Here is a 14,391-nt window from a genome sequence, read left to right as displayed (position 1 = left end):
CAGGAAAAATCATGCTATACTGTCTACCTGAAAAACAGTGTTAATCACATGTAGATATTTGCTCTGCATCCTGGCCTGGACCCAAATAGCAGGGGTCGACTATAAATATGTCTAATACATTGGAGGTACGTGCTGAGCTGTAGATAGAGTACATTTAAAACAAAATATAAGATTGATTGTTTATAATACAACAGGGACCAAAGGTGAAAGTGGCCCAGATGGCGACCCCCGCTCATTGGGAATCTCTTCAGGGCGATTTTACCTGCGCTGAGCAGTAGCACGAATAAGCCAAATCGTAATGCTAACGCAAGTGTTCCACTTTGTCAGCGATGCGATGAGCAAGCTATTTGGCACAAGCATGGCAAACTGATCACTTCAGCTAGTCAGTTCCAATGCTCATCTTTGCATTGCTTGTAAAATTAATCATTTGTGCCCTTTGTTACAGTTATTGTTAAGCATGAGGAAGCCTATGGCAAGCCTTTTGAGCATTTATTCGATGCAAAGACCGAACTAGTGAAAAATGCAAATGGGTGGTATCTATGATATCAAATAAATGCTCAAAAGGCTTGCCATAGAAGCCTGTGAAAGAGGAATGAGGCATTACCAAGCACTATCGTGACTTGCAGCTATCATTATCTTGGGACTACGCGCTTAACACTTTTTTTTTTGTTGTTTTTTATTTTGTAAGTTGCAGTGCTGATCTTTGGAAAGGACAGATTTTTTTTTTTTTTTTTTTTTTGCACATTGTAACTTTCGTTGTTCGGCAAAAGGAAGCCTGCGGAGGAGTACCGAGTTAGCGGTTATCGAACACTACCCTGAGCTGTGGCTAACAGCAGCTTGAGACAATGCGGCATCAGGAAGCCTGTGGATGAGGACTGAGTCCGTTGTTGTCAAACAGCTTGGGACAACAGACTTGTTAATTGTTGTTAATTGTTTCTATTTTTCTATCAACAAAAGAGGTGATCAGATTCAAACACAACTGAGTGGCTAACACAACAAGGACAGTTTTTGTTAATTATGAATTAATAATCATTTCTAACTATTCATTATTTTTCAATTCTTCCCATAATCATCTTGTTTGACACTCCTGGTTTATGTTGTCACTTTACAGTGAAGGACAATTTCTTGGACTAATTAAACTGGGTCCTGAAGGATCCACAAAAAACAATTATAAATAGATTTTAGAACATTTCCAAGGAGCCAGGCTTGAATAATGTAATGGTCGCTGTGCACACACAGAGCGACACTGAAGTGGACATTGAGGAAGACTTTAAAGAAAACATTGAAAGGGGGCACATCAAACATTATGTCCTGGTATTCATGTGAGTAATCCACAAAAAAAAGATGTGCATCCCTGTTTATAGTTTTGGTTTCCATTCTCGTGTTATTTAGCAGCACCAACCCAGCAATTCAATAGGGAGCTGTGCATGCCAGCCTCGAACAATGGACGGCAAGCCAGGCTTTTGAAGCTAAATCCAGCACAAATCCCTTCCTAAAAACATCAACTTCATAACAAGCATATGTCTTATATATTATTGAACAAGGGAAACAATAGGCACAGCATCAAAAACAATAGTAAAGCAGTAAGACACAAGTGGCCCTCAAAAGTAAGCCACTACTCATATTGTGATCCTGCTGTAATAGCAAACAAAACGGTATTCTTTTTTTATTAGTGTTATAATTAGGTCAAATTATTTGCAATATGGTAAAAAAAAGTTTATTTAACAAGCTTATTGAATAGTAATGTAAAAAACAAATAAACAAATAAAATATTTTGTATGACTTTACAAGGATCTATAAAGTCCGTCGTTTAGATTGACATGAACATTGCCTCATCCAAACCTTTCCCGATGTGTTCAACTTGGTGATTTTGGATCCATTAATTCTTTCCAATCCCACATCAAATTATTGCTTTGTCACATTTCTTTTACTAAGGACTCACATCAGTGGCCTAATAACTAACACACTCATCCACGATGCCTTGCAAAACCTTGGTCATACACATCTAGACATCTGGCCCATCTACAACTCTGCCACGTTCTTATAGACTACCAACTCCTTCACTAAATGTGGACGTTCTCATTCTCACACCTCCACACATGCACTTTCCTTGACCTCAGTCAAGTTCAGCATCATCAACAATTCACTTTACAAATCCTTCCATGCCAAGTTCCCACCAGGCACTGTATTTGGATTCGCTCCATTTCGACACCCCTTGTCAGAAGTTCCATTCATCTAAAGCTACCTTGTTTTCCATCCCAAACAAGCAAAGTGCACGATTTTACCCAACAGATCATTCAGTTCTACAATTGAGACATTTAATCAAACCTGTACCAGCATACTCCTAGACAACAACAGAAAAGATTCTTGTCATTGTCAAAGCAAATGCCCATTATCGTGGTGCTGTGAATTTTCTCGTGCTATTGCACCAACACAGTAATTACCCGTTAAACGCATTGTAATTTTCAAATACAAGCAGAAGCATCTGGTTGTGTGTTTGTGCGCGTGCGTGTATTTTGGCGAGGGGGGAGTCCCAATTAATCTGTGGGGTCCCAATTAATCTGTACCACAGATTGCAGCCTTCAGCACTTTCCTTTTTGTCTCAATGTTAAATGTGCCATTCCACATATTTTATGTGCGAATAATTGTGCAGTCATTTTAAAATGTGAAAGAAGGAGCGGACACTTTTCCTTTACATCGAGTCGGAACTTCCTGTGTTTGTGCTAACGCGGTCTTCCGAATTTCTTTCAGTTTCCGAATACCTTAAATTCCGATAGTTAATGTGATTTTATATAATCCTAGAAAAATTAAAACATACATTTTTTTTTTCCTGGTTCGTGAATTTCCGTTTGACAGAGCTCCATAGTAGGTATTACTTACTGGACTGTGAATACCTCAATTCCACTAACGTGTCTGTGGAATCAGAGACTGGAAACTCCACGGAGGGCTCTCCCATCTCCGGGGCTGACCAAAGGTCGTTCGCCACTTCCACAAAGTGACAAAGTCGCTGGGGAGCGGGAAATCAGGGCTTACTTGCTGAAACTGCTGTCCCGTGACCTGACACCGGATGAGCGGTAGAAAATGGATGCATGGAACAGTTCAGTTCAGTGTTTCACAAAGTTGTTGGGAGTACCGATCTCCACGTTTGATGCGTGCATTCATTGAACCATTCATAATTGGTAAAATGCATGCTGAGTCTTTTTTTGTTATTCAAAAGATTTATGTGCACAAAAGCCAACCAGCCAGTCAGTCACACACCAAATAAAATATTCACTGAAAAATCAAAATTTCACAAATGGATATTCAGTGCCTTACTTCAGGAATGCGTTACCTTGGAAAGTGGCACACATAGCATTTTTGAAACAAAGTTTGCTCTTTGTCTTCATTTTGATGACTGACTTCCACGTTCAATTGTAAATAACAGTGCAAATTTGATGAAGAGTTTCTCAGATTTGATGACGCGAAAAGGCTGAGAGTTGCTCTGAAGAGATGACAAATCACACAAATGGAACGGGGTGAAGGAAACAAAACACAATGTGACAATGTTTTGGATTCAATCAACCCCAGCTAAATGTCACCAGCAAGTCAGGTCCTCTCTCTGCCTATGCAAACATCCACGATAAAGGTATCTTTCCCAGGCATCTTTTGTGTGTTCTGCCATCTGGAATAGTCGTTTGGGTCCATAGTGTCTCATGATTAAGAAAGAAAAGGCATATGGCTATGCACTTTTCTGCCTATAAGGATTCTCCCATTGACTCAAGTGTCTCATTCGAACAACATCATTCCGTATTTGTGCTCTGGGAGGAATAACTTTGAAATATGGCTGTCCCCTGTCAAATTGGACTATTTGTATATTCCCCCTTTGTTTTTAGCTCTTTTCCTCCTGCACTGTTTCTCTGTTTGTATTAAATCACGCACGCTGGGTGGTGAAAGACCATATTCCAGTTTGAGTTAGAATACTTTACATTTGTATTGATAATATTGTAAGAGATGACCAGAATGCAATCAAATGTGTTCAAATTGGCAATGTCATATTTTTTTGCCTTTATTTCACCACTCTTGTGCATAATGTACATATTGGGATACACATATATTATGTAATAGGTTGTTCTACCTGTGTTTTCAATGGAAAGTGTTTCCAAAAAATGTTGTTGTATCAGGTTTCAATAAAGCAATTGTGATTGTAGACTACTTAAGTTTCATCTCCCTCAACTCCACCTTCCTCTCCGAGCACATCAAGTGATAGATGCCACTTCCTCCTCCGGTGGAGTTGAATTAGGTGGCGGTGAGACTTTTCCACCTTTAGTCCCATGTGCATGCTTGCTATAAGTGTAAATGATGTTTTTCACTGTGGTCTGTGAAACTCTTCATTTGTGCTTTCATCTGAGTGATGTTACTTGTACACTTTCCCCACCGTAGCCAGAGAAAGGGTGTCATTTCTGACATAAGCCAACTATATGTGCTCTACATCAGGAGTATCAAACTTAATTGATGTGTCCGCTACTGGAGATTGTCCCTTTAGGTCCTCAACATGCCAAGCCGACATTGGTGCTCTGAACTTGTCATGCGCTGTCACCTTCAAATTTGTCGCGGGACATTGAAGAAGAATTAAGGGACAACAAAGCATGTTGAATCGGGTGGGTCCATAAGAACACGCTCACGTGCACGCACACAAAAAATGCTAATAAATGATGTTTACTTATTATTTGAATGTACAGGTCAATACCCCTAGGAATTATAGAAAACATGCTGTTTTTAACATTTTGCCTACATCTTATCAATATATTCAAACATAAAATCAGAGCAGGCTTAAGGAATGAGAACTGAGAATTAGCAGCTGGTACAACCACAGTTGACTAGATATGATTGTGTATACAATACCGTGTTACTAGCCATGTTCTTTCTTTCTTTCTTTCTTAGATTCTTATTCTGAGGACGAGTCCACAACAATTAACCATTGTGTAATTATCCCAGCAAACAGCTCGACACACGCATTTCTGTGAGAATCAGGACTCCCTTACTGAAGGAAAGACCGTCACAGAACACAATTCTGGTAACAGATCAAAAACCACTTCCGCTAGTATTTGGTCCATCAGTGTTTCAAAGTTTCTCTCATTTTTCAGTCCGTCAGCAATAATAGATTCTGTTAGTGATGGAGTGAAAGGCTTTCCATTTGTACAGACGGAATGCTCAGTGCATATATGCCCACAGTGTGTGAGTATTTTTTATGTAAATCCTATACAAGAAAAATAACGATTTAAAAAGAAGTCTCATTTTGGAGTCAATGCTGATTTTGTCTTCATTTTCCATTTGTCAATAATATTACATCTTTTGTTTGTTTGTTTTAAGTTAAGGAACATAAGGCATTCTGCTCCCTCAGTTTTGTGACTGTAATTCCATGAGTTGGCCGTATACTTAAGAGTTGCTGGCAGACTGTAGGAGTCAGACAGATTTAAACATTGCCTCTTCCTCCTCTTCAAATCCCTCTGTCAAACGCAAGAGTTTGCAAGAGTATCATAAAGAATAGGAAGCCAAATATCTTGGGCTTCTGTGTAGGTGGGAATAAACAGATGGAAAATCGCAAAGTTTGCCACAGGATATTTTCTGTCACCTGTGGAAGGATATGTGATGTTAAGTAAAATGCTTCAGGAAACCTAGAAAAAAAGAGCCAAAACACGATTTAGAAGAGTTTGAGCATTCTGCCACCTCATATACACTACATTGAAAAAGAAAAGTACAATTTTAGCCACTAGCAGGTTTCCGTTGGTTGATTCAGTTGTTTTAGTAGTAGTAATCATTAAATTGATTATGATGGTCGTGTTTTCATAATGTACCAGCATATTTTCATGCAGTTGATGTTTGAACACGTGTTTGTTTATATTGAAGCACCCCTTTCATTCTTTTGCGAGACGCTGTTTGTACTGAAAATATTGACAGAGAGGCAAAGAGTGAATCTGCACGTAATCACTGTCAATCTGTTGCTTAACTTTTTGATCCACATGCACCATTTTCAGCTATACACTGTACTATTCCAACAATAACAATTTCGGCATTATCTTTTCCTAAATTATTTAATTTCAGATGAGCTTTTTGGATTTTACCAGCTCTAATTTTGTCGATGATGCAGCTGCGCTCAAGACAAAATCGACACATCTTGATCTTTGAGTTGGCACAAGCCTTATTATGATTTGTGACCCGAGGCCTGAGCAACTGAGACGCTTGTTTGATTTGAAAGCAAGTGGCAAAATTGCCGCCCCCCTGTGACAAACAAAAGCTTTACTCTTAAGTCAACAAATGCAATATTAATCACAATGTCACGTTTTGACCAGTGAGGGCAAATAGAGCACATTATTGTGTAGAATTTTTTTTTTTAATACGACATCTATCATTACTGGCTCCCATGGTAATTAATTAAAGTAAGACTTAGGAAAATGGAGAAAGTCCAATTTAAAGGGCAGTTAAACTTGCACTCTGTTTACACCACCTTGAAAAAGTACTTTGATCCTACAGTGTGGAGAACCCCTTTTTTTTCCACACATTGACATGAACATCAGACTATAGTGGAGAACAAAGCAGGAAGATATGCAGCCAGCCAAAATGTCAGCAATGGGCAGCAACAGAATATTCTCATATATTGCTATGAATCTCTGGACAGTGTAATAGGACGGTGGCATTTAAAAAAAATGATGAAAAGCAATACCAAAGGATATCAGACTCAAAAAATAAATTGGCACTATTTAATGCTAAGCCAAACTTAGCAACTTGAAAATTAACTATTTCCATCAAAGATCTCTAACAGTGGCATCATTTTGTTTGGCTTGTCTGTTTCCTTTTGTGGCCTTTTTTTTCCTACTGCTGGACACAACGCATACACGCACACACGCACTCACACAAAAGCACCATCAAGAGAGTGTAATCATTTTTTAGTGATGGACTGCTTCTTTAAAAGCACAAATAGCTCTTGACTCCACAGGACAGTGGTAAGTTACAGTAGATGAGGACAGACATAATTACATCAAATTAATTCTAGAAGAAAAATAAATCAAGTGTTTCCTAAACAATGTTAAGTACATTGTAAAAGGAATGAATTGGATTTTGACTGACTGGAATGGAATGATGCTAACAAATGGAAAACAGAAGATGTTTTCTACCTACGTGATAAGTGTTTAAATTTTCTTTTTAGTGGTTCACAAGTGAAAATGGAACAGATCTCATGTATAATTAAGCTGCAAGGGAAGCCATATCAAAATCGTACATGAGCAAAACTTGCATTCACCCTTAATGGATATGTTTTGTCTGATGTTAGCACTGATGGAAAATAGGCTTCTTGTGTGGCAGAATGAAAGGGAAATATTGAAAAATGTTTCTTTTTATCGGTAAGCCGAGGCCGCCACAATGAAAGGCTTTGGCATGCCCTCCCCTGATTGCTCTCCCCCCCGTTGTTCCTTTTTGACAGAGAAGTTGACAGATAGATCACAAAGATGCACAATCATTGCATGGTCAGGACTCGGATGGAGTGCACCCATTATTCTAAAGCAAAGCTGTCTGGCAGGGAAAGGCTTATGTGCCACACGGTGCTGTGATAGATGGGACCATTAATCAATGCAGGATGAAGCCCTGAGATTGATATACAGAAATTCAAATGCTCAAGCAGCATTTGGAAGATTAAGGATAGGTGGACAAGGTTAGGGGGTTACCTGCCTGTGGTGGAAAACCTGTGTGCTTCTAAAGCCCAGAGGAGAGGTAGAATGGGTGTATATTGGAAATGTTTTGCCCTGTCACTACGCTGCTTTTAATGTTCTTTTCCCAAAGGGCTCTCATGTTTCACATCGAATAAGATGTCCTACATTTGTCATTGTCTCAATGACTTTTTTTTTCTTCAGGGTGTTTTGGTCTCTGCAGGTGGCCAGTCGATTTCTCATAGTTCAAGTACAGATGGGGTAACAATTTAAGTCTACAGGTTTTCTTCATTTGTTTTGAAGAAGCAATACCCCACTCTTTAACATCTAACTCCTCCTCCTCATTAGGGTCATAGGTTGAGAAAACATCACCATCAAGACCAGCACAAAACCACAACCAAACCATGCTCGTCTATGCAGTTATTTATTTATTCGTTTTAGCAGGGTTCATACTCAGCTGCCTCGAAAATTTGAAACGCTGCACTCATACTGTGGTTAAAGTTACCATATTTTTCTGACTATAGCCTGCAACTTTTTTCTCATGATTTGAGACACAGTGCAGTTTATCTGTGACATTTTTTTCCCCACAGTTTTTGCAGGTTCAGCGTTTATACCGGTGTGACTCATAGTCCGAAAAATATGGTATACACAAAGAGATAACAGAAACATTTCTATAGAGTACATAAGAAAAAAAAAAAGTATGCATTTTTGTCTACACATAAAAGAATAAACACAAACAAAAAATGGAAAGGTAAATAAAATATACATCTAGCCTACAGTCCTATAAAGAATATGTTCCAAACAATTTTGATGGTGTTTATGGTATTGAGTTCTTGACTACTTTTGACACTTGAACAGACTTTCGTGCAAATGATGACTTACACAATAAATTCATGCATATGTGTTTTGGGGAGTACAGCCATTAGACAGATAACCAACTAAAAGGTTTAGATAAGAATGTAATTTGCTTTTCAAAAAACTTGCCAAACCAATTGTCCTTTTTATTTTGGGATCCAAAGAAATGAATTCCATCATCCATCCATCGATCCATACATCCATTTTCTATAGCCGGTTATCCCTCACAAGGGTTGCTGGCGTGTTGGTTCCTATCCCAACTGTCTTAGGGCAGTAGGCAGATGACAGCCTGAAGTGGTTGCAAGCCAATCGCATTTTTGATCTGATACTTACGCCAATTAGTTATTGGTCTCTTTTTTTGGCAATGCAATCTCTGAATCTTTCTCCGTTACATGTGGTATCCCGCAGGAGTCAGTACTTGGTCCTTTTACTGTTTAACATCTACATGATCCCTCTTGGCGATATTATACGTAAACAAGCAATTAGTTTTCATTACTATGCTAATTATACCCAACTATACATGCCTTTAGAAATAACAGATCAGTGCAAGAGCAGTAAACTGGTGTCAAGACTCTTGAAGAGACTACAGAGACGTGTAAAGGTGATGTGAAGCAGAGGAAATGTAACACAGTAATGGCGGCACAAAGAGGGTGTCTGGATTCCAAAAGCAGGAGAATTCAAGCACCATCGAGCAGTTCTGCGTCTCCTCACACCTACTGTTTGAGGACACCGAACATGTCAAGATGCATTAAGCATACATTTGTTTACACCCATTTGTGTGGTACATGGAGGCAAAAGTGACCTGGCTTGATCTTGTTAATTTATGTTGATCCATCCCACACAAACTGATGGAAACCTCAAATGACTGACCATATCTTCCAGATAAACTCCAGGACCTCTTACTGGAGTATTCCAAATAGTTCAGCTTGAGAGTCATCTTTGGAAACATCCACATTTCACCAGCTTAGGCTGGGTATCATCACTGAACGCATCATGTCAGGGGTATTGTTCTTCACAGCCATGAACATGCTAGTAAAGCCGACTGATGGGGTGTGCAGAGATCAACTCACCAAGTCAGGAATACATCTGCTCAGCGTCAAAGAGTTGATGCTAATCTATTCATGACTGGAACAATACCTGGCTGCAGATGCATTCTCAAAGGGTTGGAGCATTTGTTAAACTGAGCCAGGATAGACTTTGAACCATTTAAATCCAGGTCTCTGGTGATGAAGAAAATGACACCTAGATATGAGCTGTTGAAGAAAAGTCAGTCAAAGGTCCGGGCTTCGTCTTCAACTGCAGCCTGAGAGACACTGAAGCTTCCTGAGCAAATAGTGACCAACTAGGCAAGTTTAAATCTTGGATTTACCAGCACGGCATTTTACCTTGATTACTATGGCCTATGATATGCCAATTACCACTGCCACTTCGAGAGAAAAGTCAGCAGTTCCCTGCATAAATTGCTAGGCCTACTACAAAAGAGTATCATCATCCCCTTAGAAGAACAAGCTGAAGGAAGAACAAGCTTAAGCTCCCATTTAGTAGCCTGTAGGAGGAGTGTAAGGTAACCTGCTCAAGAGAGTTGTGACTGGAACGAAACTCCAGAGACACCAAGGTCTCTTCGGCAGGCATAGAAATCAGAACTGGCACAAAGGGGAAGGCAAAACAAGTAGTCGACCAGGGTGAGTCTTGGCTATGGCAACCCAAACCCAAAGCTCACTTTAACGGGGCTCAGGGAAAGCAAAGGCATAAGCTGATGAAAAAGGAGGTCCAAGTAGGGCTGGAGGAAATACACCGCCGCCAGGGGCGTTGATTAGATGGGAGCTGTCAGTAGAAAAGCACTGCACATCAGGAAGGTCATCGGGAACTTCACAGATGCTGCTGAAAAGGAATCAAGGTGGCTTTGGATCAAGCTGGGTGATTTGTGGATGACACAAGTTATTCAGCACAAATCAGGGCCTAATAAGCCCTAGCTGGGTGACCAAGGAGAGAGTGTATGATGTTGCAAGATCCAAATCACCTGGTTTTCCCAGTATACATCACTGAGGATGTCTGTTGAATTATTCATGTATCTTGAGAGCCATTGAATGATGTTTAATGTTTGGTTCAAAACAGCTGTGATAAAAAAAGAGTATCTTGCTTACCAAGGCACACCTTTAACATTTACTTAAACTACTGCACTGCCTCATAATAAATACACAATCAATTAACATAATTATGAATTAAGCTCGGTGGAAGAGTGGTTAGCATATCCGTGTCACAGTTCCAAGTCGAGAATTCAATTCAAGCTCGCTCCGGCCTTCCTGTGTAAAACTTACATGTTCTCCATGTCTGCCTGGGTTCTCTGCTGGCGTTCTGGCTTCCTCCCACACTCCAAAAACATGCATGGTAGGTTTTTTGGACACTTTTGATTGTGCTTAGGTGTGATTGGATGCGTGAATGATTTCTCATCCCTATGTGCCCAGCATTTGGCTGGCAACCCGCTCAGTGTATACTCTGCTTACTATCGGAAGATAGCTGGGATAGGCACCAGAGACCCTAGTGTGGATAAGCGACAATAGAAAAGAGACAGATAAATTCAGCGATTTAAGAATGGTTGGGATGGTGGCAGACTGCTTAGCAAAGTGGTTCTCAAATGGGGTCCTTGAAAGAACTCCAGAGGGTACTCGAGATTTTAAATAAAACAAACAAAAATAATTATGGACTTAATTAAATGATTCAAGAAAATATAAGTTCATGTTAGAATAATCATTGCTAGAATAGTTGTAAATATATTATCTGATTATACATTTGCTACAAAATATTAATGCTCGCAATGAAGAAATGCTTGCCTGTGTGAATGAATAAGTATTTACTGAATGATAATAATGAATAAATAAACTGCTGATGTACTGCTAGGTATGTTGATGGGACGCTGGGAGAATGAGTACACTGTTTATGGGAAAATAACTGTCCTGTCATTGTTTTCTCTCAAGCAGAAGGAAGGCCGCTCAAGCCTGCCAGTCGGAGCGTTCCCACAGCTGTGACTCTTATCGATGTTTTTGCTATGCATTATCAGAATGTTTTGCTATGTATTTTTTCATACATGCATTAGGTCCCGGCCATAGACTTGCGTTTTTTCCTGCCCCTTGAGGGCCGGGACCTTCATGTAGTTAGGGATCTCTGTATCAAATAAAAGTAAGGGGAGTCGGAGAGATTGGCAGAGCGCAGTAGAATTGTCCTTGGCCAGTTCCTCTGCGCTCCCCTCATGCATGAGTTGGGAAGATTGCCTTGTCTCCTTTTTTGTGTGCAGTTTCTTACAAATATCTGACAAATGAACCTGACAGTTCATAAAACACATTTTATGTTCAGTAGGATATTCAAGTTATTTTTTTTTCAAAAACACAAATTCTCCTCCATACTAGAATGGTTCGACCCCATTTGTCATGTGCCACCTCTCGTTACCTGTCAAGTTAATGATGTATTTTTTGTGAACAGTTCTCTACAGTAATCCCAAAAGAGGACATCCTATGTTTAACACTTTTCTATAGACAAATATTTATTTTAAATTATTTATTTTTGAGAACAGATGTGAAACTTTTTTTTTATTATATTTTCATGGACAAATATTTATTCATTAATAAGTTATTTCTTTTTGATAATATCTCTCCTGTGATCCAAAAAAGGACGCTTATGTTTATTTTACTTTTTTGTGGACAAATATTGATTAATTATTGAATTATTTCTTTTGATAACATCTCCTCTATGTTTCAAAAAAGACACTTTATGTTGATTATTGTTTTGACTGATGGCACTAATGGCATGTTTCAAGTGTTTTATTATTTTTTTTTTTCCCCCATAATGCTTTGCATTGGTTAAGGGGTACTGAGCTGAAATAATATTTCACAAAAGTTACATCACTTAAAAAGGTTAAGAACAACTGGGTTTGTACATCCGTCTCGCAGATTCTAGGTCTCATTTCTGACTGGCCTCCCAAGTATCGATTTATCTTGATTTTTTTAGCTTCCATCTTGTCCTTCTTGACACTGATAGAGTGGCCAGATCGTGCTCCTGGTAACCAGACTATGGCTCTCTGAATAACGGAATGGCACATTTCAAGAGCATAGTGTTTTCAAACTGTCAGCATGTGGCAGAGGGCATCAGAGTGCAATTCTAGAAGCACCCTCATGATCGATACTACATTAGCATGTTTCTATCCACTTATTACTTCAGCGCATCAATAGATCAATAACACACAATCAATACAAACATAAATACTGTTTAAGTTGGAAACACTGTTTTATTCATTATTCACCTTTTAGGGTGGCCCGTCAGGACCATTAGCAAACAAGCATAAAAAAAAGGTAAAGGAATTAGATATGAATAAAAAAATATTCTAACTGGCACTGATATAAACAATGAAACAAAGTACACGATGCAGGCTAATCACAAGCAATGATATATACAGTAGTAAGAAATTAAGAATGATGAAAATGTTTGTCAAATTTATGCTAATCAATGCAAGCAAATGTTATTCGGTGGTTGGATTTTTCTTTTCTTTTTTTAAATTTTTTTTGTTGAACCTGTGTGTGTACAGCTGACTGGCTAAAACTGTGACTTGACGGGACTTCCTCGGACTGCCAAAGAAAACAAAAACTGTAACTTTTAACACAGGAAAAAATGACACGTGCACCCCTGGTACCAAAAGTGTTCATCAGTGATTTTTGAACAATGAACTGGGTTCATTCGGATCATTTGAGGAGTGATGGAATAGGGATAACTACGGATAACACTTCTATGCATCTTTCTATTCATTTACTAGAGAGTGGAGCCTGTTCACTATTCATTTCAACTTTTAAGTGAATTGATAGAACCGTGACTCAAACAGCAATGTATATCTGTGCGCATGTTACAGTGCCAATTAACAGGAGGAAAGTGTTTGCTCTCTTTATCTTGATGACAATGGCACAGAGAAAAAAACCCAATCGCTTTTGAACTCATTCGACATGTGGAGTGTTTTTTGTTTTTTTTTGCAAATCTGGATCTAGTTTTTTTTTTCCTATTTGGTGCTTTCTGAATTCTGGAATTGACCATGGCGCATGGTGGTGCAGCAGATCTTTCAAGTCCTGCATAAAGTTGGCCGACCGCGGCACAACGGCATAGCATGATGCAGCACAGCAGTTGTCCCATGGCTTCCTATTCTGAGAATATTTGTTTGTTTACTGAAGCAGCCCCGACTGGCTGTCGGGCCTGCGTATCATTCTCGTGAAGGAGTGAATGAGATTGTGTACGTTGTCTCTACAATGAGAGAAAATTTACTGATGACTTGGACAAATTAGACCTGGTCCCAAGCGAAACCCGCAAATTGATGGACATATGAACATTTCCAAGGACGCAGGTTTGAGTAATGCAGTCACTGTGCGCACACAGGCAGTGAGAGACATTTCGTCTCATGGGATGAAAAGTAATCAAGTCTCCCCATAATTAAGTATGTGAAATGCCAAGGTAGTATTTTTTCCAATATTTTTATGAAGGTTTGTGTCCTGTGATTGACTACTGACCTGTCCTGGTTAAGAACTACCTTTTGACCAAAGTCAAGAGGATGGTCTTCATTGAGCTGAAGTCTGACATGACATGGCATGACGAAGTGACGTGACCTTCGAGTAAATGGATGGATTGTGTCCAACTGACACAAGAAGTAATACTGTAAAATATATTTCAGCATCCTGAAAAATTGAAGTTGAGTGACAGGTATTTGCTTGTTAGTCCTTATATTGGATACCTTTTGGGGGTTTCTTGCCTTTGCAAGCACACCATGAAGGAGAAATCAGAGTGCTGCATAATACATTGTTATCATTTCTCTTCTCCACAACCCCCT

Source organism: Hippichthys cyanospilos, chromosome 6, assembly GCF_059441005.1.
Source record: "Hippichthys cyanospilos isolate Australia breed blue-spotted pipefish chromosome 6, RoL_Hcya_1.0, whole genome shotgun sequence".
Lineage (NCBI taxonomy): Eukaryota > Metazoa > Chordata > Actinopteri > Syngnathiformes > Syngnathidae > Hippichthys > Hippichthys cyanospilos.
This window is presented reverse-complemented; position numbering follows the sequence as displayed.